Source organism: Triticum dicoccoides, chromosome 5A (assembly GCF_002162155.2).
Source record: "Triticum dicoccoides isolate Atlit2015 ecotype Zavitan chromosome 5A, WEW_v2.0, whole genome shotgun sequence".
In the NCBI taxonomy this organism is placed as follows: domain Eukaryota; kingdom Viridiplantae; phylum Streptophyta; class Magnoliopsida; order Poales; family Poaceae; genus Triticum; species Triticum dicoccoides.
Genome location: NC_041388.1, coordinates 500,491,741 through 500,507,140, shown reverse-complemented (window position 1 = coordinate 500,507,140; position 15,400 = coordinate 500,491,741).

Sequence of the window (15,400 nt, the reverse complement as noted above, 5' to 3'; positions counted from 1 at the left end):
AGGACCCCATGGTGTGGAGGGCTGGATGAACAGTAGATGTTGGAGGGGTGCCCGTGGAGGGGTGGTTGAACAGGACCCCGTGGTGTGGAGGACTGGATGAACAGTAGACGGTGGAGGGGTGCCCGTGGAGGGGTGGATGAACTGTAGCCGGTGGAGTAGCGCGCGGTGGAGGCTGGATGAACAGGAGCTCGTGGAGGCTGGAGGAGGTCGACGGTAGCCCCTGGAGGCCGGAGGAGGTCGACGGTGGAGATGAACAGTATCTCATGGAGTCCCGTTTTGCGGTACGCCACACCCCTCTTGATGAACAGGACCCCCGTTTCGACCGCAGGGGTCCGTTTCATCCGTTTTGCGGTACGCCACACCCCTCCCGATCAACAGGACCCCCGTTTCGACCGTAGGAGGACCGTTTCGTCTGTTTTGCGGTATGCCACACCCTTCCTGATCAACATGACCCCCGTTTCGACCATAGGAGGTCCGTTTCCTCCGTTTTGCGGTACGCCACACCCCTCTCGATCAACAGGACCCCATTCCGAACGTAGGAGGTCCGTTTCCTCCGTTCTGCGGTACGCCAGGCCTTGTTTCCATCGCCTGTTCCGTCCAAGCCCTCCCGATGAACACGACCACGCATTCCGTTCCGACCCAGCTGGTTGGCTCCCATGCGTTCCGTTCCCTCCCGATGAACACGACGCATTCCGTTGCCTCCCCATGAACACGACGCATTCCGTTGCCTCCCCATGAACACGATGCATTCCGTTGCCTCCCCATGAACACGACGACGATGCTGTTTCTCCGTTCCGACCCAGCCATGTACACGAGCCCTGGCCGTACGTATGCGCGAGTAGGCGTTCGAGACCCCGCCCGTATGTACACATACGTGGCCGTATTTTCTTTCTTGCACCCTGGCCGCTGTACGTACATGTACATGCTACGTGCGCGCCTCTACCATGACACGTACGCGCCTCTACTACGACACGTGCGCGCCTCTACATCCACCAGTATATATGTACGTACACGTTCGCGACCAGAATGACAACGCTACGTACGCTTCGACCAGGTGGGTCCCGACTGTCAGGCACTTCCTTGCGTGTGAAGATGTAGCTGGTGGGTCCCAGCAGTCAGGGGGCAAATCATTTTTTTGCCCGGACGCAATTCCTTGCGTGCGAAGATGTAGCTGGTGGATCCCAGCAGTCAGGGGGCGAATCATTTTTTTGCCCGGACGCATTTTATTGCGTGCGAAGATGTAGCTGGTGGGTCCCAGCAGTCAGGGGGAAATGTTTTTTCATGAAATACGGTGGCCCGTTCGGTGGGTCCCCTCTGTCAGGTGGAGGAATCATTATTTTGCGCGTAAGAAGGAGGCACTTCCTTGCTGTGGCCGTGGACCCAGCTGTCAGCCTCTCCACGTACAGTCCACGTCCGATCGAAGTCGTTCCTTGACCACGTTGACCACGCCGCGCCGAGACCACCACGGCGGTGGACTACGGCGAGGACTAGGAAGGGAACGACTCGGAGCCGGGGAAGATGCGGCAGTGGATGCCCACGCGAAGAGGAGTACGAGGGTTCACTGGTTCGGCTGCGGTGTGAGGCTGTTGTCGCCGCAGAATAACAGGGGGTGTGGGTGAGTAGAGGGATGGCCTGGCCAGCGGTGGGAGTAGTAGGGGGCGGTGAGGCCTCCGCGGCATCACAGCCGGCTACGGGAGGCAGGAGCACGCGGCACGACCGGCGCTGGTTTGGGCGGCTGGAGCAAGAAGACCAGAGGTTGAAGAAGCACTACGGCCGTTGGATGAACATCGTACGGTAACATGAGCTAGAATCGTTCATATTGACTAAGTTGACAAAGCTCTCCGTCCCCGTCAACTTGGTAGGCCCACAAGTCAGCCTCCCACTATGCTGGGTTCCAGCTGGCAGGGGGAATATTCATTTTTTTGTGCGTAATAAGGAGGCACTTCCTTGCGTGCGAAGATAGTTGGTGGGTCAAACATGTCAGCGGGGGGCACGTTATTTTCGCAAAATACAGAGGCCCTTCCGGTGGGTCCCAGATGTCAGGTGGAGGAATCATTATTTTTCGCGTAATAAGGAGGCATTTCCTTGTGTGCGGCCATGGACCCAGCTGTCAGCCTCTCCACGCACAGTCTACTTCCGATGGTGTCGTTCGTTGACCACGTTGACCATGCGGCGCCGAGCGCATCCAAGGTGGTGGACGACGGCGAGGCCCCGGACAGCAACAAGCCGGAGATGGGAAGACGCGGGAGTAGAGTCGCAGACGGAGAGGTGTACGAGGGTTAACTGGTTCTAGTGTGGTGTGGTTCGGTAGTCGATGGAGAAGAACAGGAGGTGTGGAGGGGTGGAAGGATGGCCTGGCCAACGGTGGAGTAGCGCTTCATAGCGAAGCGTGTTAAGCAGAGCTGCTAGCAGCAGGAGGCGGGAGGTGGTCCCGGCGGCGCTGGAGGAAGAAGACGAGAGATTGAAGATGGATGTCGGTCGTTGGATGTAAATCCAATGGCTAACATGTCAGAATCATTTGTTGACTAAATTGACAACGACTTGCGTTGGCTTCGACCTATTGGCCCACATTTCAGCCTCCAAAAATGTGGCACGTATTCAACCCATTTTTTCAGAATTTACAGTATGTTTTTGCGCGCTAGAATTTACAGTCAATTTGATCATTTTTTTGAATTACATCCATTAGCTGGGCTGGGTGAACAAATAATGTAGCGTCCATTTGCACTTTCTTGAAATACACGATTTGCTGGGCTGATTCTAATTATAATGTTGGGTTAGGCCAGCAATGTTATCAAAAAATAAAAAGGGGCTGAGCATTTTCTTATAAATATATTTAAATAATAAGTGATATTATCACATTCGTCCTCAAATGTTACCAAGCTTTTGTAGACAATCAGTAGGATTTTCGTGCCAAAACAATCCAGGATTTTATTTGTTAAGAAATTATTTTTATAACTTAATAAGATATGGGATATTGTTTTCTTACATATGTAAGTATCTGTTAAATATATGGTGACAATAAAAGGGTCATGCTATTTGTCACCCTGGATGAGGAATAGTTATTCTTCACTCCCCCTCTATTTTACCATCAATGCACCATAATTTTACGTTCCATAAGTTTTTTCTTATTTCCGACGCAAAAAGAGACCATAGAAAATATATAATCGCTGTAAAAAATATTTTATGTTATGTAAAATTACAAACGTAAAAACATAGTATAAAATACACATAAACTGCAAATTTTCGTGTCTTATGACCTATATTTTTATTTTCTTATGTCAAATTTTACATAGTGAATCAATAGGAATGTAACTATTTGAATTCCAAACGTAATTTAATTATGAAATGATCGTAAGATTACCTCCTATGAAGAACAACTTATTCTGCACCCTGGGTGATAAATAGTAACACTAGACAATAAAAATATTATATAATAACATATAAAATAATTTAAATATATATAATATAGTTAGAAGGGAAACATAAGTTGGACTTGGCGTTCCTATTCTTATATAGAAAAATATAACAGACCTCCGCGTTTTCTTCAAAAAAATACATAAATTGGGCTGCCAAAAATAAAACCTCGGATGGGAGGTCCATAGGCCGGTAAATACATGACGGCCCTAAGAAAATACAAACAGGCCTATGGACCTCCCATCCGAGGTCGTGGGCTGCGCATGTTAAAAATGAAAGCCTAGATGGGGCAGCCCAAAACCACGTCCAACACTTGCCAAAACTTCGTCCCTCATTTTCTCTGTGTTTCGCACACTCGACATTGTGTGGGCATTTTGACTGTGCATCATATGAAGATGTGATATGCATGAATGTTGATCAGCATGATGTTAATGGCTGGTAGTTCCATTTTCGACCATGAATAAAACTTCCAACACGATGTTAACCCTGTTTGAAAAGGCCGTGTTAATATAAATGCTCTGCCTCTGAAAGTTGCAGTTTCTTATCTGAAACTGAACTTGCAGTTTCTTATCTGAAACTGAACTTGCAGTTTCTTATCTGAGAATCACATTGTCTGCACTTTTATACTCCTATGAAACTACATTTTTTAAGTGCTAAAAATAGATCTCTAGAATTCATAAAATACTTCATATGCTCAATACTGCAAATCTGAAATTCAAAAGACATTCATATATGAAAGTACTCTCAAAATACACAACACAAAACACAATTCACAACCTGCAAATACTGACAACCCTAAGCTCCTCCTGACAATTCACAACCTGCCCGACTATTGGGCTGGGGGGGCAGCCCCCTCCTATTCCTCGGCGGCAGACAGCCGCCCCGTGAGACGATGTGAACGGCGAGGGAGACGATGGCGGGGAAGCGTCGTCGGGCCAACTGCTTTTCTCCTCTTGTAGTTGGGTTCGGTCGACGAAGACTCCACTGGCTCGCTCTAGCAGGACACCCTCACAAACGGCACCCTGTAGATGCTCGATCCTTCAATCTCTGGTGGATGCTCCATCTGGGATCAATACTCCCACCACCGCTCCCTCACGATCGGATTCGGTGAATCTGTTTGCTCCATGGCCCAGAGGAGCAACTCTATGTACTCCGGCGCGACTCCCTCCGGGAGTATCGCCGCCTTTTTGCTCTGTTGCAGATATTTGGCCATGGATGTCGCCGTCGCCGCTAGTTGGTCCTTGTTGTCAAACCAAGACTGTATCTCCAACATCCTAGCTAGCTTCACAGGTCGCCGTCTGCGATCCTCACGTATCGGTTGTACTCCTCCATCGATCTACTTCTCCACAGCACCTTCACTCGCCGGCGGTGGTTTTTGAATGGAAGAGGAGAGGAGCAGTGCTGGTTTTGGATTAGAATGGGAGAGGAGCAACGCTGGTTTTGGACTGGAACAGGAGAGGAGGGGCGGTGGTTTTGAAATGGAAGAGGAGAGGAGCGGCCCTGCATTTAGATTAGATCAGGAGAGGAGCGGCGGTGGTTTAAGAGGAGAAGATAATTAAATCACAACATATTAGTCCCATTTTTATTAGTCCCACTGTAATTAAATCACCACATATTACACTGATTCCGCTGCTTGTTGCGTATGCTGATTGGGAAAAATAAATACCCAGCCGTAGCATGCACTAGGGATGTGCGCGTGAGGCTTGCATGCGGCTGCATGCGGAGGGAGGCGAGACGATTCAGTTAATTAATGCCGCTCCTACTCGTCCCCGCACGTCCTTCAATACTATGGCGGTTCGCTCCTAGTTGTCCCATCCATTCACATTACGACAGTTCCACTAATTCTAACCCCCCTCCCAAATCCATGTCATCCCAAATCTCCACGATCGGCGGTGAGTACAAGGTTAGAACCATCACCAGCGATGAGTTCGACATCATCTACACCCGTTCTTCCGCGACGGTGAAAGGATGCCTTTCTCGCTTCAGACGCATGTTCGAAGACTCAGATGATGAGTGGGTCGCTGGGCTAGATGTTGAGTACACCATAGTCCTAGGACCAGAGAAGGATCTAAAGGAAGAAGAGAGGAAGAAGCCCGCCGTGATCCAGGTTTGCGTGCATGACTTATGCTTGGTCTACCACATATGCCATGCCAACGTTGAGTGCCAGGAATTTAAGGACTTCCTCGAGAGCAACCTAGTAAAATTCGTTACTATAGACTTTGGTAACGACAAAGAAGTCCTGCGTCGGATAGGCCTCGTTGTAGGCAACACCTTCGACCTCCAAAAGAATCGGCTGGTGTCCTCTCGTCAGCCTTCAATGCTGACCCTGGCAGGAGCCATGGTTCATCCTTCGTACGGTAAACTAGAGAAACCTCCATACACGTTTCATCATCATGCATGGCAGCGGAATGTACTAAATATAGACCACATCCACTATGCTGCAATGGATGGCTACCTTTGCTTCAATATCCACAAGGGTTGGATGAAGAGCAACAGCCAAGTGTGCGGTTCAAGCAAAGAAGTATCGGCCAAGAGGAAGAGGGACAAGGACGAAGTCGAGGACGTGGACGAGGACTCCGAGTAAGGTGGCAGTGTCGTTGCTCATGGTGGTTCTAATGCAGAGTCTACCGGAATAGTTGCAAAGTTTAATTTCATGTGTGCTTAATTTAATTTGAGGGGTGTGTTGTGCTGAGCCTCCAGCAGAACTATGTTATGTTTCTTCTCGTTACTTTAACTCTTCAATACGTACATACTAGTATTTCTTACATTTCATCTTTTAGTTGGTATAGTACTACCACTCGTTTCTTCACATTATATACGTACAATATATATGGCCAACATCATATAGCCAACAGTTTAGTTGTCAAAGAATTTCAGGGTGCTTAGTTTTGTCAAAGAATTCGAGGATGCTTAGAGGGTGCTTGGATCCAAGGGACTTATTTTAGTCTGACTAAAAATAGTCTCTTTAAGAGGCTAAAGTTCCAAGCACCCCTAACTAAAGAGGGGCTAAAACTAGTCTTGAGACTAAAAAAAATTTAGTCAGGGGTACCCCTACTAAAATGTGGATTAGTCCTCTCTCTACTCATTTAACTCCTCTCCTTTAACACAGGCGAGTTCTAGATTGGAGGGTTTGGAGGATAATAAATGCTCATTAACTTGATTTTAGCCTTTTGAGTATTTGGATCCAAGCATGGGTGAGGCTAGCATGTTTTAGTCCCACTACTTTTAGTCATGGGACTAAAACGTATCCAAGCACCCTCTTAGTTTTATTTGAGGGGTGGGTTGTGCTGGACACCATTATTGTGACTGGCCTTTTTAATAGTACTATATGCATAATTTGGCGACGAGCGCTCTCTATATGTACCACCTTTTTTAAATTTCAAGTTTTGCTCCACGGCGCAATCCATCGATACTACTATTGTACAAAAGTATACATTTTTTAAAAGGCAAGAGGGTGGGGCAGTCTAGCTTGGTCGGTTTCACCAGAGGCGAGGGCCTTTGTGATTTGACGGCTCATTACTGCTGGAAGGCGGGCCTTGTGATTTGACTGCTCGTATAAATGCGCCGACGACCTGATCGAGGAGGAGCAAAGAACCGTGCAGTATACTCAAGTTTTCCACTAGAGTAGTACTGCGACGGAGGAGCACGAAACACGGCAGCCCAGTGCCATATGGCGATAAAAATGATCTAATTTGCTAGTCATCTCATTGTTAGCATTGTTCTATTCATTCCCTAAAAAAACCATTGTTCTATTCATGCCTCGCAGAGAACGTGACACGTGCGGCGAAACACCCAAAGCAAAAGATGAAACACAGGAGCAAAAGAAGAAGGAAGATTATCACCCCAAATGATCTAATTCGCCGCGGAGTCGTAACTGCTTCTTCATTGCCTCCATGAATTCCATCTCCTTGCGCGTCTCCTCCGCCATCTTCTTCATTCCGTCCACGACGCGGGATTTCTTGACGCGAGCCTTCATCATCTGTTCCACGGCCGCATTATGTACCTTGACAGCAGCCGGGTGCTTGATGCGGAGCTTCGCCAACTCCTCCTTCAGTTCCATGACGAGGGCCTACAACATCTTCATCGAGGAACTACTATTCTCATGCAGCTTCTTCCAGCCGGCGTTCTTCTCCTTCAATAGGTCGATCTCGTGGCAGAGCTTCGCCTTGTCCTCCTGAAGTCGCAGGATTTTGCCGGTCGCCTTCTTCTCCGAGGCAATGCTCTTCTTCAGCAGCATCACCAAGCCGGCGGTCAACTCCCCCTGCTGATTGAGCTCAGCGGGCATGTCGTCGAGGCTCTCCTTCAGCAACTCCATCAAGCCTTGGATGAACTCCTTCTGCTTATTGAGGTGCTTATTGAGCTGATCGGGCATGCCGTCGAGGGATAACGACTCCAGCTCCGCCGTCTCGGCATGTTCGCCTCCGCGGCTAGGGCGCTCCTGGGAGCCATCGCCTGCCCGTGAGAGATCTTTCGAGGTCTCTACGTGGCGGCGAGCCCTCTTTTTTTTCTGCAGCCTTGGTTGGCGCTCCCTTGTTACGAGTAGTTCTCGACCTAGAGCTCTGCTCACTGGCCATTGATGAAGCTATGTACCTAGGGTAGGGTCATGGACCTGTCCAAACTGACCTACCCAAGGACACCTCCAGAAGAAGTCACATTTCAATCGACTTGGCGGTGTTTCATTCGACGGACTCGAAGACACTCGACCAAGAAGCAACCACTCGACCAAGATCCAACCACCCGACGGCCAGGAGACCTAAAGTCACTCCGCACGCTAACGGTCGGCCATTAAGTAGCTTTTATGGTCATCATAGCACTTTATTAGGGGCGTTACCAGTAATGCCCGACCTTAATGTACTTAAAACCCTGCATAACTTAGGGCCGGAGGGGTCTGGCGGACTCTATATAAGCCACCCCCTCCTCAGTGTAAAGGGTTCGCACCCCTGTAATTCATACTCTCATAATCCAGTCGACCGCCTCCGGGCTCCGAGACGTAGGGCTATTACTTCCTCCGAGAAGGGCCTGAACTCGTAAACCTTGCGTTCTTACAACTTCTCCATAGCTAAGATCTTGCCTCTCCATACTTACCCCCCTACACTACTGTCAGACTTGGAACCACGACAGTTGGCGCCCACCTTGGGGCAGGTGTTTTAGCGTTTGTTGGAGGAGTTGTGACCTTTTCCGACCTGAATCATCATGGTTTTCGGCAGAGTTTTGGTGGAGGGCCGCGAGATCCGTCTCGGTGCGCTCACGTTCATCGTCGGCGACTCTTCTTGGCTCCAGGAGGCTCCGCTCGATGTGGACACACTCCCTGTTCGCGGGGCAACGCACTTTAGCGCGTGCGTCCGCGGCGTTCTCCTGCGGAAACCGTCGACCCCCTACCGGTCGGCTCCTGTGTTGTCCTCCCTCCCCGTTTCCCATCGGCGCAAGCGCTCCGGTCGGTCGAGACTTCAGCGGTGGGTGAGACACGCGGTGGCACGTCAGTCGGCCACCCCTCAAGTCGCGGCGATCGAGCCCAACGAATCCCTCTACGGCCTGTTCGACCTGTCGACAGGCTCCGCAGAGACCGCATCCGAGTGCGACAGCAGCGATCCGGCGGCGGAGGCTCTGATGGTCGATGGACCGCCCAGTCCTCCTGGTTTTCCCCGCACCGACGGAGGCGCGGGTGGAGGCGACCCGTCGCATCCCCATGAGGAGTATCTTCCCGAGCCTCTCACGTCGCTGCAGAGAGAAGAACTTCGCCGCCGGAATGTGGATGCACTGCACACTCCTATCGTTGGAGAAACCCCTGAGGCTCGCGCCTTGGAAGACGCGCGCCTGGCAAACTTGGTCGAGCGCACTCGACTGGAGAACCTCCAGCGAGCACTCGACGAGCATGCGCGACAACGGGTTCCCGAATCTAGTCGATGTCAGCTCTTCCCGCCCCCGCAGGTATATCGAACTCCGATTCAGAATTTAGCAGCTGCGGCCCGTATAGCGGAGTCGATTCAGCCTTCCCAGTCGGAGGCTGGCAGAGGCTTGCTGCAGATCAGAGTGTTACTTCGGGCAGCAGGAGATCAGAATTCCGCTGTTTCTCAGTCGCGGAACAGGATTCACAGCAAATCGTTGCCGCGGACACAGTCCAGTCGGCTCACAGCCCGAGATCGCCCTCGAGGCATGAGGGACATGGAGACCGGCGTGACCAGTATGGGAACCATGAGCAGTATGATCACCGAGTCGATCGTGACAGTCGACGTCGAGTGCCCACGCCTCCCCCGAGGAGCGGGTCGTATGTGCCTCGCCAGCAGGATGACAGGCGCCCTCATAGTGGTGGGCGAAGGATTCCAGTCGACCCCAGAGGGCCAGGCTTTGATGCGAGATCCATTCTCGTCCAAGGTTTGGTCGACAGGAACAGGGCTCATCGAGAAGGTCACGACAGAGATGCACCTACCAGCAGCAGAGTACATGTTTCGGGGCCAGAGTGCTTTAGTAGAGCCATCAGGGCCGCTGTGATTCCTCCCAACTTCAGGTTGGCGACTGGAGTCAGTAAGTTCACTGGCGAGTCCAAGCCCAATACTTGGCTTGAGGACTACCGAGTGGCCGTCCAGATTGGCGGCGGCAATGATGAAGTGGCCATGAAGCACCTGCCTCTCATGTTGGAGGGCTCGGCCAGAGCGTGGCTGAACCAGTTAGCGCCTAGCAGCATTTACACTTGGGAAGATCTCTCCTGAGTGTTCGTCACCACATTTGAAGGCACATGCAAGCGACCGGCAGGGCTGACGGAACTACGGTCTTGCGTGCAGAAGCCGAATGAAACTTTGAGGGATTACATCCAGAGGTGGATCACGTTACATCACTCGGTGGAGAATGTGCCTGACCACCAAGCAGTTTGTGCCTTCAAGGAAGGCGTCAAGTACAGAGAACTGAATTTGAAATTCGGTCGAACCGGAGATATGTCCCTGAATCGGATGATGGAGATTGCCACCAAGTACGCTAATGGTGAAGATGAGGATCAACTCAGGAGTGGCAAGCTCAAGTCAGTCGCCCAAGAAACCGGAGGAAATTCCAATCGGAAACAGAAGCAGAAAGCCGAGCCAGCGGCTCCCGGGGAAGCCTTGGCTTTAACCCAAGGAAAGTTTAAAGGGAAACCTAAAGGACCTTGGAACCCCAAAAAGGTTAAAGACCAGGACGGAAATGATGTGTTGGACTTACCATGTCTCGTCCACACAAAGAAAGATGAAGAGGGTAATTTCATTTACCCGAAACATACCACTCGATAGTGTCGACTCTTGATCCAGCAGTTCCAGGGCAAGCAGCCCAAAGGTAAGGAAAAGGAGTTGGACAAGGTCGAGGACAAAGAAGACAGTGACGACGGATACCCTCAGGTCAATTCCACTCTGATGATTTTTGCCGATGTTGAAAGCAAAAGTCGACTGAAAGTTATTAACCGAGAGGTGAATATGGTCGCTCCGGCGACACCTAGTTACCTTAAATGGTCTCAGACTGCCATAACATTCGACCAGTCCGACCACCCAACGCACATCGCCACCCCTAGGAGGCAAGCTTTGGTGGTCGACCCAGTTGTTGAAGGCACTCGACTGACCAAAGTCCTGATGGATGGTGGCAGTGGTTTGAACATATTGTATGCTGAGACGTTGAAAGGGATGGGCATTCCGATGTCCAGACTCAGTGCCAGCAACATTGAGTTTCCATGGAGTCATTCCTGGGGCGAAGGCTGAATCACTCGGCCAGATTGCTCTTGGTGTGGTTTTCGGTGATTCCAAAAATTACCGCAAAGAAAAGTTGACATTCGAAGTTGTAGACTTCCAAAGTGCCTACCACACTATTTTGGGGAGGCCGGCTTATGCACGCTTCATGGCCCGACCATGTTACGTGTACCTCAAATTGAAGATGCCTGGCCCCAAAGGTGTGATCACTATTATGGGCAATCGGAAGAAAGCGGAAGAATGTTTCCAAAAAGGTTCGAAGATCGCTGATTCTCAGATGGCAGTGGTGGAGTTGCAGGAATACCAGAAGACTGCAGACCCGAGTGATTTGTTGCGAGCCAAGAAGCCCGCTACAGAGTCAGCTTTTCAGTCGACTGGCGATACGAAGACAGCTCACATCCACCTGACCGACCCCAGCGCTGCTCCAACTCATATCTCGACAACACTCGACTCCAAATAGGAAGAAGCGCTCATCCAGTTCCTCCATGAGAACTGGGACATTTTCGCATGGAAGCCCTCTGACATGCCGGGTGTTCCCAGGGAGCTGGCTGAGCACCGCCTAAGAGTCGACTCAAAAGTAAAACCTATCAAGGAACATCTCCGACGGTCCGCCGTCCAGAAGAGAAAGGCCATTGGCGAAGAGGTGGCTCGGCTCTTAGTGGTGGAGTTCATCCGAGAAATCTACCACTCCGAGTGGCTCACCAATGCTGTCATGGTCCCCAAGAAGGACAAGTCACTTCGCATGTGCATTGACTTTAAACATATCAATTGGGCCTGCCCGAAAGATCATTTTCCTCTCCCCCGCATCGACCAGATAGTCGACTCGACTGCGGGATGTGAGCGACTGTCTTTTTTAGACGCCTATTCCGGGTACCATCAGATCCGTCTGTATGGGCCTGATGAGATCAAAACAGCTTTCATCACTCCATTCGGGTGCTTCTATTATGTTACCATGCCATTCGGCCTCAAGAATGCCGAAGCCACATTCATGAGGATGATTCAGAAGTGTTTGCTCACCCAAATCAGTCAGAATGTGGAGGCGTACATGGATGATATTGTGGTCAAGTCACGGAAGGGTTCCGACCTGCTGACTGACCTTGCTGAAACCTTTGCCAACCTCAGAAGGTTTGATATCAAGCTTAATCCATCAAAATGCACATCGGGGTTCCTGGCGGAAAGTTGCTCGGTTTTCTTGTTTCCGAACGGGGAATCGACGCCAAGCCAAAAAAAGTCGGTACTATACTCCGAATGAAAAGTCCTGTGCGATTGCACGATGTTCAGAAGCTTACTGGTTGCTTGGCCGCCCTAAGTCGATTCATATCTCGTCTCGGTGAAAAGGCATTGCCTCTTTACCGATTGATGAAGAAGTCTGACAAGTTCGAGTGGACTCCTGAAGCTAACGCAGTGTTCGCAGAGCTCAAAGCTCTGCTCTCCACCCAGCCAGTGCTTGCTGCCCCAATCAGCAAGGAGCCTTTGCTGCTTTACATTGCAGCCACAGGACAAGTCGTCAGTACGGTACTTACGGTCGAGCGGGAAGAAAAAGGGAAACCCTTCAAAGTTCAGCGCCCAGTGTATTATATTTCTGAAGTCTTGACCCCATCGAAGCAAAGATATCCTCATTATCAGAAGCTCGTATATGGGATTTATATGACCACAAAGAAAGTTGCCCACTACTTCTCTGATCATTCCATTACAGTCGTCAGCGACACTCCGTTGTCAGAGATCTTGCATAACAGGGACACAACTGCTCGAGTGGCAAAATGGGCGATTGAACTCCTTCCTCTAGATATCAAGTTTGAGGCAAAGAAAGCTATCAAGTCCCAGGCAATCGCGGATTTCGTCGCCGAGTGGATTGAACAGCAAGTGCCGACTCAGGTTCACTCGGAGCATTGGACCATGTTCTTCGACGGTTCCAAGATGCTAAATGGTTCCGGCGCCGGAGTGGTGTTGGTCTCCCCCAGAGGAGATAAACTCAGATATGTTCTTCAAATCCACTTTGATTCCTCTAACAACGAGGCAGAATACGAAGCACTTTTATATGGGTTGCGCATGGCCATTTCACTCGGCGTCCGTCGCCTCATGGTCTATGGCGACTCAGATTTGGTTGTTAATCAAGTGATGAAGGAATGGGACATCAGAAGTCCAGCCATGACTGGTTATTGCAATGAAGTGAGAAAGCTGGAGAAGAAATTCGAGGGGTTAGAGCTTCATCACATACTCCGACTGAAAAATCAAGCAGCTGATGATCTGGCAAAAATAGGTTCCAAAAGAGAAGCCATTCCCAGCAATGTGTTTTTGGAACACATCCACACACCATCAGTCCAGGAGGATCCCTTCACTGAAGGGGCCCCGCAGCCAAAAAGTGCCATGGATCCGACTGAAGTTGAAGTTCCAGCTGTGGTCGACCTGATCATGGAAGTCTTGGTTATCACTGCTGTCTGGACAGAACTGTACATCGCGTACATCCTAAGCAAAGAACTCCCAGAAGACGAAGAAGAGGCTCGACAGATCGTCCGTCGATCCAAGGCCTTTACAGTCATAAAGGGACAGTTATATAGAGAAAGCGCGACTGGTGTCGGCCAGAAGTGTATTACACCAGAAGAAGGTCAGATGATCCTTAACGATATCCACTCGGGGACTTGTGGTCATCATGCGTCCTCTCGGACCATTGTGGCTAAAGCATACCGAGCGGGGTTCTACTGGCCAAGAGTCAATGAGATGGCAAAAGAGATAGTCGACAAATGTGAAGGATGTCAGTATTACTCCAATATGCCGCACAAGCCCGCGTCAGCCCTGAAAACCATTCCACTCGTCTGGCCCTTCGCTGTTTGGGGGCTGGACATGGTTGGACCACTGAGAACAGGCAGGAGCGGCTTCACTCATGTGCTGGTAGCAGTCGACAAGTTCACCAAATGGATTGAAGCCAAGCCTATCAAGAATCTTGATGCTTGCACCGCTATCAGTTTCATCAGAGAGTTGATATTCAGATATGGAGTTCCACACAGCATCATCACCGACAACGGGTCAAACTTCGATTTCGACAAATTCAGGGCCTTTTGCGCCTCTCAGGGCACTCGAGTCGACTATGCTTCGGTCGCTCACCCCCAGTCGAATGGGCAAGCAGAAAGGGCGAACGGCCTGATTCTCAAAGGACTGAAACCCTGATTGATGCGCGATCTCAAGCACGCAGCAGGTGCATGGGTCGACGAGCTTCCATCAGTCCTTTGGGGATTAAGAACAAACCCGAATCGATCGACCGGAAGAACCCCATTCTTTCTGGTCTACTGAGCCGAGGCAGTCTTACCGAGTGACCTGCTTCACAACGCTCCCTGAGTCGAGCTCTACTCTGAAGATGAAGCAGAACAAGCCCGGCAGGATGCAGTCGACCTCCTAGAAGAAGAAAGAGAAATGGCCTTGATTCGATCGACCATCTATCAGCAAGACTTGCGTCGATTCCATGCCAGAAACATGAAGAGCCGAGCCTTCCAAGAAGGAGACTTAGTCCTCCGAGTGGATCAGCAGAAACCACACAAGCTCGCTCCTACTTGGGAAGGCCCCTTCATAGTCACTAGAGTCCTCCACAATGGAGCATACCACCTCTACAATGTCGATCGCCAGATTGATGAGCCACGAGCCTGGAATGCGGAGCTACTCCGCCCCTTTTATACTTGAGTTATCATTCAGATAAGATGTAATAAGAAAAAACTCATGTAGTTTATTTATCAAAGACAAGAGCATTATAATTTTCCCAGTGATTATTATTGTTTTTGTTTACGTAAGAAATCCCCCAGTGGGTGGCTTAGCTGTGAATCTGCTTCGCCTAAGTTTATAAAAACGATTTCCTACCGAGTAGCGAGCCAGCCTCCCACTCGAAGTCTTAGCTGCGAATCCGTTTTGCCTAAGTTTGAAAAAAAATCCTACCGAGTGGAGAGCAGCCCTCCCACTCGGGGGCTTAGCTGCAGTCCAGTACTCGCCTAAGTTCTCTCGCTTGAGGACTTAGCTGCAGTCAGGCACTCTCCTAAGTTTGAAAAAATCCTACCGAGTGGAGAGCAGCCCGCCCACTCGGGGGCTTAGCTGCAGTCCAGTACTCGCCTAAGTTCTCTCGCTTGAGGACTTAGCTGCAGTCAGGCACTCGCCTAAGTTTGAAAAAATCCTACCGAGTGGAGAGCAGCCCTCCCACTCGGGGGCTTAGCTGCAGTCCAGTACTCGCCTAAGTTCTCTCGCTTGAGGACTTAGCTGCAGTCAGGCACTCGCCTAAGTTTGAAAAAATCCTACCGAGTGGA